The sequence below is a fragment of the Ctenocephalides felis genome, unplaced genomic scaffold, assembly GCF_003426905.1.
Source record: "Ctenocephalides felis isolate EL2017-DRISC unplaced genomic scaffold, ASM342690v1 CF-g0.4_SCAFFOLD_03572, whole genome shotgun sequence".
NCBI classification, from domain to species: Eukaryota; Metazoa; Arthropoda; class Insecta; order Siphonaptera; family Pulicidae; genus Ctenocephalides; species Ctenocephalides felis.
This window is the reverse complement of record NW_020539726.1, coordinates 25546930-25559102: the sequence shown is the minus strand read 5'-3', so window position 1 is coordinate 25559102 and position 12173 is coordinate 25546930. Positions and strand designations below refer to the sequence as shown.

Genomic DNA, 12173 nt, shown 5'->3' with positions numbered 1-12173 from the left:
TTAACATTTTAGTATGTTTTATAAGACCATGATATCTATTGCCAAAAAAGGTTCCTAAAAATCGTCAAAAAATTTTTTTTCATCAGTTAATTTCAAGATAACGGCCCTGTAAATTTTTACCCATCAGTATCATTCCTAACCAATATCTATCGAACAGTTTGTGATTTTTCAAAATCGATTCAGAATTGAAAGCTAAAACGTGGACTAATTTTTTCACTTTTTTGCTATTTACAAAAAATGGCTCAGCTGATCGTCGCACAAAACTGAGAAAAGATAATCCACATCAAAATACATCGATTGGCTTTTAAATTTTTGAAATCGGTCTAGCCGTTTTTGAGAAAACGTCGATTTACGGTGAAAAATCTGTTCACACATATACTTTTTTCAAATTTAGTCTCATTCGATTCAGAATGGCTTGAAACGTCGAGAAAACATAAAATTAACGATTCGAATTTTTTGATGAAAAACAAGCTTTTCCTTGGGGAAGATAATAATAATGAATTTTTAATTTTGGTTTTATTTTTTAGGTGGCAAAACACAAACACGTTCAAGATAAATTACGTCAAGAAATTCTGGATGTTTTGAAGAAACACGATGGTCAAGTTACATATGAAGCCATAATGGAGATGCAATATCTAGAACAAGTTCTTTATGGTGAGCATAAAATAAATATTCAACTGTTGCCGAATTTTAAAAATTATAATCTGGTTACAAATTTTCTGAAGAAATTAATTAATTTTTCATAATTTTGATAATTGGTTACATACATGTTAATAAAAAAACAAAATCTGATCTATTTGACAATATTCAACAAATAATACATTGGTGACTAGCAAGGATCTTCTCTTTCAAATAAATACTTGCTTTGTAAAATTAGAAAGAAAAAACTCTTGGGCTTTTAGACAATATCTTTTAAAAAATCAAGTTTGTTTTAATTTTTCTAGAAACTATGAGACTATATCCTCCCGGTATGATTCTCCAGAAAAGATGTACCCAAGATTGTACAATACCTGGTAAATCATTAGGAGCTGAAGACATCACACTCCGGGAAGGAGATGCTGTAGTGATACCATTGTATTCAATTCAACGGTAATTAATTTTACTTAATTTTTAGTCAATTATATCCTTTTTAATATAAATTTGTATGTAGTGATCCAGAATACTATCCAGATCCTGAAAAGTTTGACCCGGAACGATTTAGTGATGAAGAAAAGGCATCCAGGCATTCATACGCCTTCTTAACTTTGGTGCAGGACCAAGAATGTGTTTAGGTAAATATATTTATTTCAAATTAAATCGATTATTAATTAAATCAAATTGTGTTAAATCTAAAGAAAATTATTTTCTCGGTATACACAAAATTTGTTCTGGCAAATAAATGTTAACAGATAAACTACTATAATTTTCAATACATAAGATTAATTATGGATCTATTAAAATGAGTTATTTTCTTTTTTAGGAATGAGATTTGCACTTCTGCAAATGAAGGTGGCATTGATGTCTGCTGTTAAAAGCTTCGAATTATCTGTTAATCCAAAAACAAAGGAACCATTAGAATTAGATAATAAGTCATTTATCATAAGAGTGAAAGATGGTATGTGGGTAGACTTCAAAAAATTGTAAAAAATCCCATATATAATATTATAAATGTACACTAATGAACCAATAGAAGTATTTACTACATTTTTGTTTATTTTGTTTGAAGAGGAGTTTGTGTTGAAAAAGAACTACCCCAAGTTTCACAGGAATTGTAGATAACTTCTAGAAATATTTATGTACATATGTATATATATATATATAAATATATATGTTTGTGTATTTTTTTGTATAGTGAAGAAAATACGTTTACAATTACCAAAGTAGGTCTTTTGTCTGGGTATGTCGGGCTCAATACTGCCTGGGTATAAAACCGACTAAAACCTTAGCTAATCTCTTACCCCTTGTCTCCACGGAAAACGTCATTAGACATTACTTTATGGGGGGAGGCTCTAGAATTTTATAATTCCCACACGTCACAATCAAACTTTCGTCCTGATAGTGTGTTGAAAAACATTGAAGTTTTTTATAGAAGGTATAGATATTATAGGCATCACAAATAGAACCTTTCTCACATCAAAGATAAATGTACAGAAGCTACAAACGATGCAGAAAATATAATTCTACTGATAACTCATAACAATTTGTTAGATACATCAGAAAACATTGAAGTTTTTTGTAGGAAGTATAGGGATTTATAGCAATCCCAAATAGAGATTTTCCCACATCAAAGACTATTTGTACATAATCAACAAATGATACAGAAAAAATAATTCGACTGATAATACACCAGAAAGTAGTGACATACGTAAGGAAATAGAGAATATAGCAAAATAGCAATTCAAAGTAGAGATTTTCGGTAAACACGAATTTGGTACAGCTAATATTTTATGCATGTCTATATTTTACAAACACTAGATATCTGATATTTGTATTGTGATTAGATTATATATTAAAATACTTGAAAACACTATTACTTGAAACTTTATTATGCTTTTTGAGACTTAGAAAGTGAGCCGTATTATGGTTAGTCTCAAATGTAATTAGGAATTATTGTTTATAATATTAATTATAAGATCAGGATACGAAATTATAATTTAGACTACACCAGCTGGTCAACAAACATTCTGTAATCGTTTATGTAATAAATTTCGCGATAGTGATTATTATTAACCTTGTATTCGCATTTATTTCAATGAGGAGGACATATCAAAGGCGTGCGATTTGCTCTTCAGTTAAACTAATAGCGTGCTTCTGATGCATCATATGTACATATTTATTTATATTATTGTTACATCAGATGAAACAGACTCGTCGCCCTGTTTACATGTGTTAATAAAAATATTGTAAAATAGTTAAAGTGAATAAAAAATTGTGTTACTTGGATTTTATTATAGTTGGATAAATAGCTCACAGTAAGTGGAATTTTATTTTACCATATGGCTTATTATTTAAACTTGCTCCTTGTGACGTTGATAATAGGTATATTATTACAATAATTAGCCAGTTCAAATATTCGATAATTAATTTTTTTATAAATATTGCTTATAATAAATATTTACAGAATTTGACAACAATCGGTAAAAAGTAAATAGCATTTATATATTATCATCACAAATAAACGATTTTCATATCAAATACTAAAGTAATTATAAATACAGTGGAATCCGCTTAGTATGACATCGAAGGGACATCGAAATCTCGTCATACAAAGCACACTGAAGAAAAACTATTGTAATATGTAAATATTTACATGTTTCAGTAACTTAAAAGAAAAGCCTATACATACATTTTAATTGAAAATAAAAATGACATATTAAAATTTATTATAAAATAAAATTGACATAGGGCAGTGCGGGGCACAAAGGTCCAATTTGATTTTCAGTAATTATACTGTCTAAACTCAATGAACAACCTTGGAACATATAACACACATCAAACAAGCATCTATCAAACTATGTTCAGAAAAAAATTCACATAGTTCCTAATTATATAAATATTATTTTTTTACTATTTTTTTTGAAATTTGGTATCTGACCCTTTTTATCCTATATACGGTAAAGTGGGACAACCAGGGGGCAAACAGATGCAATTTCTTCTATTAAATTTTAAAGGGATTTTATGCTACATTATTGAACCAATGCAAAATATTAATTTTATGGGTACATTTGTTACAAAAATAACACAGTATATTACATTGACCTGCTATTGGTCAAAAATATTCATCAGAAGATCATATAATTTAGGTCATAAAAGTCATATTGTGAATTGCAGTAAATCTCACAGAGCTTCTGGGTATATAAGCTTCTTTCAACAAACTTTGTCGAAAAAATCATATGAATTTCAAGCCATAAGTTTGTTTGTATTGAATTCATTGTAATCACATTTTCAATAAATTATTTTAAGTTACTTTTGAATTGCATTTTTGTTAAAATTGTTCATTCAGAATATCGATTAAAAAATCGAATATGATATTTAAATATTTGGAGAAAGGACGGTTCGAATCCCAATTTTACTCTTCTTCATTGGACAGAACAACTATGAACAATAATATAAAAAAATGAAATTTATCATACAAAAATAAAAAAAAAGTATGGTGGAACTGTAATTAAGTTTTACTTTATAATATGTTTGCTGATTATTAGTTTATAATAAGTTCAAAAATTTGTTCATATTATTAATTATTTGTTGTGGTTTTATCCGCTGAAAAAGAGTGATAATGAGATAAGAAACGTATGGATATACATTACATTTCTTTCTAATTTTTTTATCTAGAAAGATGCCTGTTAAAAAAGTAATTAAACATATTTATCACCATCTAAAAAAATGTTACATGTGCATACATACATATAGTCTTTTACAGAATTTTTGAATGCCATATGATTTTTTCTTTCTAAAACTCATTTAAAAAGATCTACATAAATCAGATAATAATTGTTCATTATGAAAGCACAAAATTTAAATTTTTCGTTTTTTATAAATTACGTCATCCATATGTCTCGTGATTATTTTGACATTGCTAAAACACAAAGCAAAAATTGCCATGTCTCTACATATTAAAAAGCAGATGAGATTTTTGCCGACACTATACTTTTAAATTTTTATAAATTATCTAACAATAAGTTTTCAATATTTTTCAAATATTAGATGTTTTTCGTGCTAATCGCGACAGCCTTGGCGCTGTTTCTGGGGTACATATGGCACCTTGGAGGTCACTGGGCCAGAAGGAAAGTACCAGCACCAGAACCTAGTAAATTTTTTGGAAGACTTTGGAAAAATATTACTCTAGCAGAGCATTTCGGACTTTTAGTGCACGAAGCGTACAAGTAAAATAATATTTTATTAAAAATAATATTATCATCATTATTAATATTATGAAGACAATTATAAATAATTGGTCTGGCGGGGAAGGTCAGATTTATTTTGTAATATCAATAGCATATGTATGCAGCTGTCGATTTATAATTATGATTAATTCATTCTAAATTTTAATACTTAATTTAAGTTTTATATACGAGTTATTGCAGTAGGCATGATGATATAGATTCTGCGCCTCACAAAATGACATAATATTATGAGTAAGCAATTTGCAAGGTAAACAATTTAATTTATGCATACTAAAACAGTAATCTCAAGATACAAAAGCCGCCTACGGAATCAATAATGAGCATTGTTTACTTAACAATTCAATGGTATAGTAGACAATGATCATTCTTGCAAATTTGTAGATAAAACAAACAACATCCGATATATCCAGTAATGTTTTATGAACAGAGCATTTTACATTAAATATTTCTTTATATCTAAAAAAGAACTAGTGGTGTATGGCATCGTGCCTTAAGGCAAATTGCTGAAACTTCCCGTACCAACAATTACAATTTTTTAAAAAAACCTTTAAATTTTTTGGAAAACTTTGAAAAAATTGAGATTTTTGAAATTTTTTAAGTAATTTGACTTTTTTGGAAAATTTGAATTTTCTTTTATATTTTGAAATTTTTTAATACTTTGAATTTTTCTGAAAATTTTGAACTTTTTTTTTTAAGCAATAGTGCTGCGTGGCTGTTTAAGAAAAAAAATATCAAAGCGCATAAGTGCCGCATTGCAGTCTAACAGATAAACATTGGTACAGAACCGATAGTAATGTAAACAAAATTCCTACTCATTATTAAAATATCTGATAATTTGATGTGCATATGTCTAATGATCATTTTTGACCGCCAAACGGCATTTTTTTACTTTTTTCACTCGATCTCTGAATCCGCTAGACCTGCCTTCGCAAAAAATTAAACGGTACTTAATTTTGTCAGTACAAATATAATCTTCTTTCAAAAACTGAATTACCTTTTTTGGCTCTTTTTGCGCCGTATCTTCAAAACGGCATGACCTGCCTTTGCCAAAAACTAATCAGCACGTCTCCTTATCAATACGAATCGATTTGAATTATTCAAATCGGTTGATCCGTGTTCACGAAATCGTGGACGAATATTTGTATCCGCACGCACACAGACGGACACATACATCAATTTTTTTAAGGTATGCCAAAATGTTCAGAAACCTTTGAAACGTAAAATTATATAAAAATATTTATTTTTTAAATATAGATTTTTTGCGATTACCATAACTTACCCTACGGAAAGTTAAATATACTACTGGAAAACACTTAAAATTCTTCTTTGAAAAGATATAAAACTCTTGGTTATTAGAAAGTTCAATAGATGCGCCAGCAAAAACTGAATTCAAAGTAAAAATATGTACAAAATTTGAAAATGAGCCTTCTTTATTCTTCATTTGTAAATTATTTTGATAATACTATTTTTAATATTTATTGTATTATATGTACTAGATAAGCTAGCTAGATAAAGCTAGCTAAATCGATATTTCTGGTTAATCAATTATAACAAAATGACGTTAAACAAGAAGCAAAAAAAAATTATAAACGCTGAAAGTTTTCGCTTTTTTTGCTGTAAACAATGTTTTATAATTAATTGATAATATTACTAGTATTAAAGTAGTATGAAAACTGGCATAAGTATTTAATTTTATTGAGTCTCCCATATAATGTTATATTTTTTTAGGCGTTTTCAAGATCGACCCTACTTTGGAACCTTTTCGTGTTTCAAACCCTTATTTGTGGTCAAAGATTTGGATTTAGTAAAGACAGTTTTACAAACTGAATTCAACAGTTTCCAAAAGAATGATTTTGATTTAAACGAAGAATTGGAGCCAATTTTTGCTACTAATCCTTTTACTCAAACTGGGCAAAGATGGAAACGTTCCAGAACGCAAATCACGCCCGCTTTCACTTCAGGAAGAGTAAGTAAAAAATATTTATATAGAAATCGATGTAATAATAATAAATATATTAGATGAGTAATTATACATCTTAATTTATATAATTTTAATCCAGATGAAAGCAATGTATCCATTGATGTTAGAAGTCGGAGAGAAGATGAATAAATATTTGGAAAAAAATGAAAAACTTCCAGATGGAATTGATGTGAAAGAAGTGAGTTTGTTTTAAACTTTGTTGTATAATTGAATAATGACTTTATTAAAATACATTTTAGCTTAATGAAAAGTTTGCTATGGACAATGTGGCAAGTTGTGCTTTTGGAATTGACGTAGAATCTTTTCAAGACCAAGATTCTGATTTTATCCGAGCAGCGAAAAAGATTTTCGAGCCTTCATTCTCAAACATGATTAAATTTCTATTAACATTCATGGCGCCTACAATAACTAAAATTCTTAAATTTCGGTAAGAAAATATAATTGACTTACTTTTTGTAATAAAATAGTAATATTTTATACAGAACTAGCTGGTATTGGTATTTTGCCTTGAGGCAAGTTACATGAACTTCCCGATTTGTGTAAATAATCGACTTAATCAACAAAAAATAAATTAATTTATGAGTGATGAAAAGTATTCCGAGTGGATTTATTACACATAATTAAAAACGAACGAACACGGTAACTCGGAGTATTTTTTAAAAGCAAATTTTCAAAAATCAATATTTTTTATAATTGAACCAGTTTCTGCAGGACTTTAATGGTTTAGTATGTTCAAGACCGAGTACTCTATCATTATACCAACTAAATCATCTAATTTTAATTTTAACAAATGTCAAAAAAACTACTCACTTTATCGAACTTTTTTTTAAAATTAAACTACTTGTCGTAAGAAAGTAAGCCGTAATATTTCAGTGCGTGCTATAAGACCATGATATATATCGCCAAAAAAAGTTCCATATAAATTGGCTTAAATTTTGTTTCAACAGTTAATTACAAGAAAACGGCTCGGTAGATTTTCACCTAAAACTGATCAGTATCATTCCCAACTAATATCTTTTGATTAGTTTTTGACTTTTTGAAATCGATTCGGTAGTATGAGCTTAAATGTGGACAAAAAAATTTAACACATTTTTTCAAATAACTGACAAACGACAGTCCTCATCGAGTTACATCGACCGGCTTTTGAATTTTTGAAATCGATCTAGCCTTAAATAGATCTAACCTTAAATCGATCTAACCTTATATCTATAAATATTTAAGGTAAAAAATCTGTTCACATACGCACACACATACTTTTTCCAAATTTGGTCTCATCCGATTCAGAATGGCTTGAAACGTCCCTTTCAAGAAGTTAAAAATTGCCAAACAATAAATCGAAATCATCTATATTTGCCACAATAATTTGGGTCTACTGCCTTAGAGCAGGTCCATGAGCTGAGTTAAACTCCAACACGATTCAGAGAAGAATGATGTGATAGATTTCCCATTGCCATTTCACACCGCATTGCCATATTTTCAATTCGAAACATATTTTTAATCTTATATTCTTAATTGAAAATAGATATCACTACTGCCTGATATCAGATTATCCAGAATAATAGTAAATCACCACCGTATCCACACACAAAATATAATGAATTTCCACTAGCAATGTTATTCTTGTTATGAACAGAGGATATATAATTATATCAAAAAAGCCTCACATCTAATTTTATTAACTAGAGACCATGAGAATGTACCCTCCGGCTTTGATGCTACAGAAAAGATGCACTCAAGAATGCACTTTGCCTGGTAAATCATCCGAAGACATTACCTTGCATCCAGGAGATGCTGTTGTAATTCCTGTCTATTCTATTCATCAGTAAGTAACTTTATATCATATTCATGTATAAAATTCGAATCATATTTATATTGATGATTATTCATTAATGATTATTTTCATATAATGTTATCTTATTAAGTAGTATTTTTGCATCCACAGTGATCCAGAATTTTATTCAGATCCAGAAAAATTTGACCCTGAAAGATTCAGTGAAGAAGAGAAAACATCAAGGCATTCATATGCATTTTTAGGATTTGGTGCAGGTCCAAGGACCTGTTTAGGTAATACATATCATTTCATTATTACTAACAAAGAATTTTTGCTAATATTGCATTATCAATAAAAACTCAATTTTTTTCTCATTCAGGAATGCGTTTCGCTCTTTTGCAAATGAAAGTTGCATTGATGTCTGCTGTTAAAAACTTTGAATTATCTGTAAATTCAAAAACAAAAGAGCCACTAGTGTTCGACAGCAAGTCGTTTACTTTGAGAGCCAAGGGTGGTTTATGGATAGATTTCAAAAAGCTGTGATATGATATAAATACTCATAATATTAATGTGAATGCATCTCTGCATTTTTGTTTATATAGTGTTTTCTTTGAAATTAATTTTAATTTATTTTTGCTATGTGATTATGATATTTACTAACTATATTAATATTTGTTTTATCATTAAAAATTATTGTACATCTTGACTCCATGTGTATTTTGTTATTTAATATTGAATATATTATGTTTGTAATAAATCAGAATTCAAAATTACTTAAACAATGTTTTAATAACTAACAAGTCCACTCAATAAATCTAGTTCGAATGTAATGAAAAAACAGTAGTATGTCTGAACAAATTGCACATGAACTAAATCTTAGTTCTTTAAAGCATTACCCATCTATTATTCATTGACTATAATAGCTACCTTAATACGACTTCAGTATTTTTCAACTCGCTTTGTAAGAAAAATGCTTTCAACTTACTTTGATCAATCCTGCTCGAGGTGGGGAACGTTTGGAAATCATTTCTAACTACTTCTCACTTTTGCTTTCATGTGTTTATTTGATATTTTGCAATAGCCCAAGTAAATGCTTTACACACTTTTTATATTAAATATCTTCATTCATTACATATAAATTGATAAAAGACAGATATTCTGTAGAAATATTAGAGCCTTTCGAAGAATATGTAGGACATATTTCACAATTGTATATATGAATATATTTCAAAGGATACATTTGTTTGTCTGTGAAAATAGCATTTGATTAAAAAATTGATTAGATTTAGACGCAGTCAAATAATATATACCTGTAACAATATATAGCTGAATGTACTTTGTATAGTTTGCTATGAAAAATAGATAAAAAAAAAGATTTTAAAAAGGCCTGTAATTGATAATTATAATGAATTATCATGAAAAGCTAGGTTGTAATGATTATAGGTTAAACACTTCTTCAATATTGCAAAAGATATTTATTATCACTTGTTTTTACTACATGTAGTTTTATATATGTAAGCTAATGAATTATTAAAAAAGTGAGATGAATCAATTAATTAAAATCTTACCAAATAAATATTTATAAAGCACTTTTAATTCTAAAGCACGTTTTTATACATAACCTAAAAATCGAGACAAAGTCAAAAGCACGAATTTTAAACTTTATGGTTACATCAAGGTTTGCAATTTTTCGTTCAAAAAATTAATCAGAAATTCAAATCATATTTTATTAACACTAAACTATTAATACTAAATTACATTTAAATAGTTTTTCAACTTTCCATCAATCAAACACACTACACAACTGTCATGTTTTGTCAGCGCCATGTTTTTAGAGCTGTCAAACGAATAAACCAGGCCCGCATTTTAACAACTTTTAATATATTTTAAAATAGACCGACGGATGACACATAGATAAAAGGAGAGTATAGATAAGAAAAGATGAGATGACATATCAGTATTCACCATATATTATAGAACAAATATATAACTCTCTCAACAATTTATGAAAACTGCAACAAAAATACATTTACATGTAATCAGCAGTTTATAGCTCATTATATAATGAAATATATAAACATAAACTCACCACCTACGCATTTTCAGAAAGGTTTATTGAAGCATACATATTCTTCGTATGAAAACTTCAATAAGAGTCATGGTATTTCAATCAAAACAACTAATTTAACTATTAATCATTGTCTTGTATTTCAAAAAGATCAAAAGAAATGAAGATACACCTTGTCTACTGCTACGAATAAAATTGCTAACTACTAGCAAAATAAATGAAATTTATTCTGTGCTTTACTCAATCACTCAATCTATTCTTTTCCCCATATTGTTCACAAACACCTAAATTTTGCAATTATCGTATATATTGTGTAAATGTACAGTTTTTTCTATGTTTAATAGCTCAATTACAATAATATTAATGTTAAAACAACATTCCAGTCACCACTACGTATTAAAATAACCCAAAACAATAACATGCATTTTTATTTCAAATAATTATTCAAAATATATACCTCTGACAATTCAGCAAGCGGCTCTGCAGAATACTAGTAAAATTTCAATTAAAATGCGTCTGTTCTCCTAATACATTCGGAGCACAATTCGTATGAAAATGCCCAATTTATATGAATGTTATAGGAATTGTCCGCCATGTTGCTATTGGAGCTGTCAAAACAGAGCCACATTTTATACTACTTGAAACATGTAAATTATTTTTCAAAGTCCTTAATACATTATTATAGTAAAATCACTTGCTCACTACTCTAACTATTAATGAATTGTGTTTCTTATTGTTCAATTAATTACAAAGAAACGGCCCGATAGCCAATCCAAATACCAATCAGCACGGTTCAAGATTTTTGGCTAAAACGTGAACAAAACATTTTGCACGTTTTTGTACAACTAATCAGTACGAGTCCTTTATGAAAGATTTTTATGAAATTGGTACAGCTGTTTTTATCTCAAAACAACAGAATGCATTTTTACCTTATAAATATATTCATATAATTACCACTAACAATTCAGCAGGCGGCCCTGAGCAGTATGAGCGGGTTTGTGAAATACAAAATAGCGTCTGTTCTCCTATACATCGAATGGATTTGCGACGAGATTTTGTATGGCAATGAAGAATTTATATACTGAAATTGATTCATTCTACAAGGAGAACAGTCACAAATCCGCAAATGAAATAAAGTCAGTATTATGCAGGGCCGTCTGATAAAACGTTAGGGGTAATAATTTTGAATATTAAGTTAAATGAAAAATGTAACTTATTGTTATGTAAATGATAAATGTAACTTATTGTTACTTATTAATATTATTGTAATTGAGCTACTAAATATGCAAAATGTAATCGTATATATGTGTTAAATCAATAAAAGGGATAAATTATTATAAATTAAATAAAAATTGATATTTGAACATGGCTATTAATTATTGTTTGCTAAAAGCAATCTGAAATATTCAATAAAATGCACATAAATTTTGTAATAAAAGAATCAAACTAAATTAATTATACTTGTATTTA

At 28.3% G+C, this 12173-nt stretch overlaps 1 pseudogene; it reads left to right on the top strand.

The window, feature by feature from the left end:
• LOC113388312 overlaps positions 1-9178 on the top strand; it is a 20654-nt pseudogene extending 11476 nt beyond the window's left edge.
• Positions 9179-12173: the final 2995 nt, after the last annotated feature.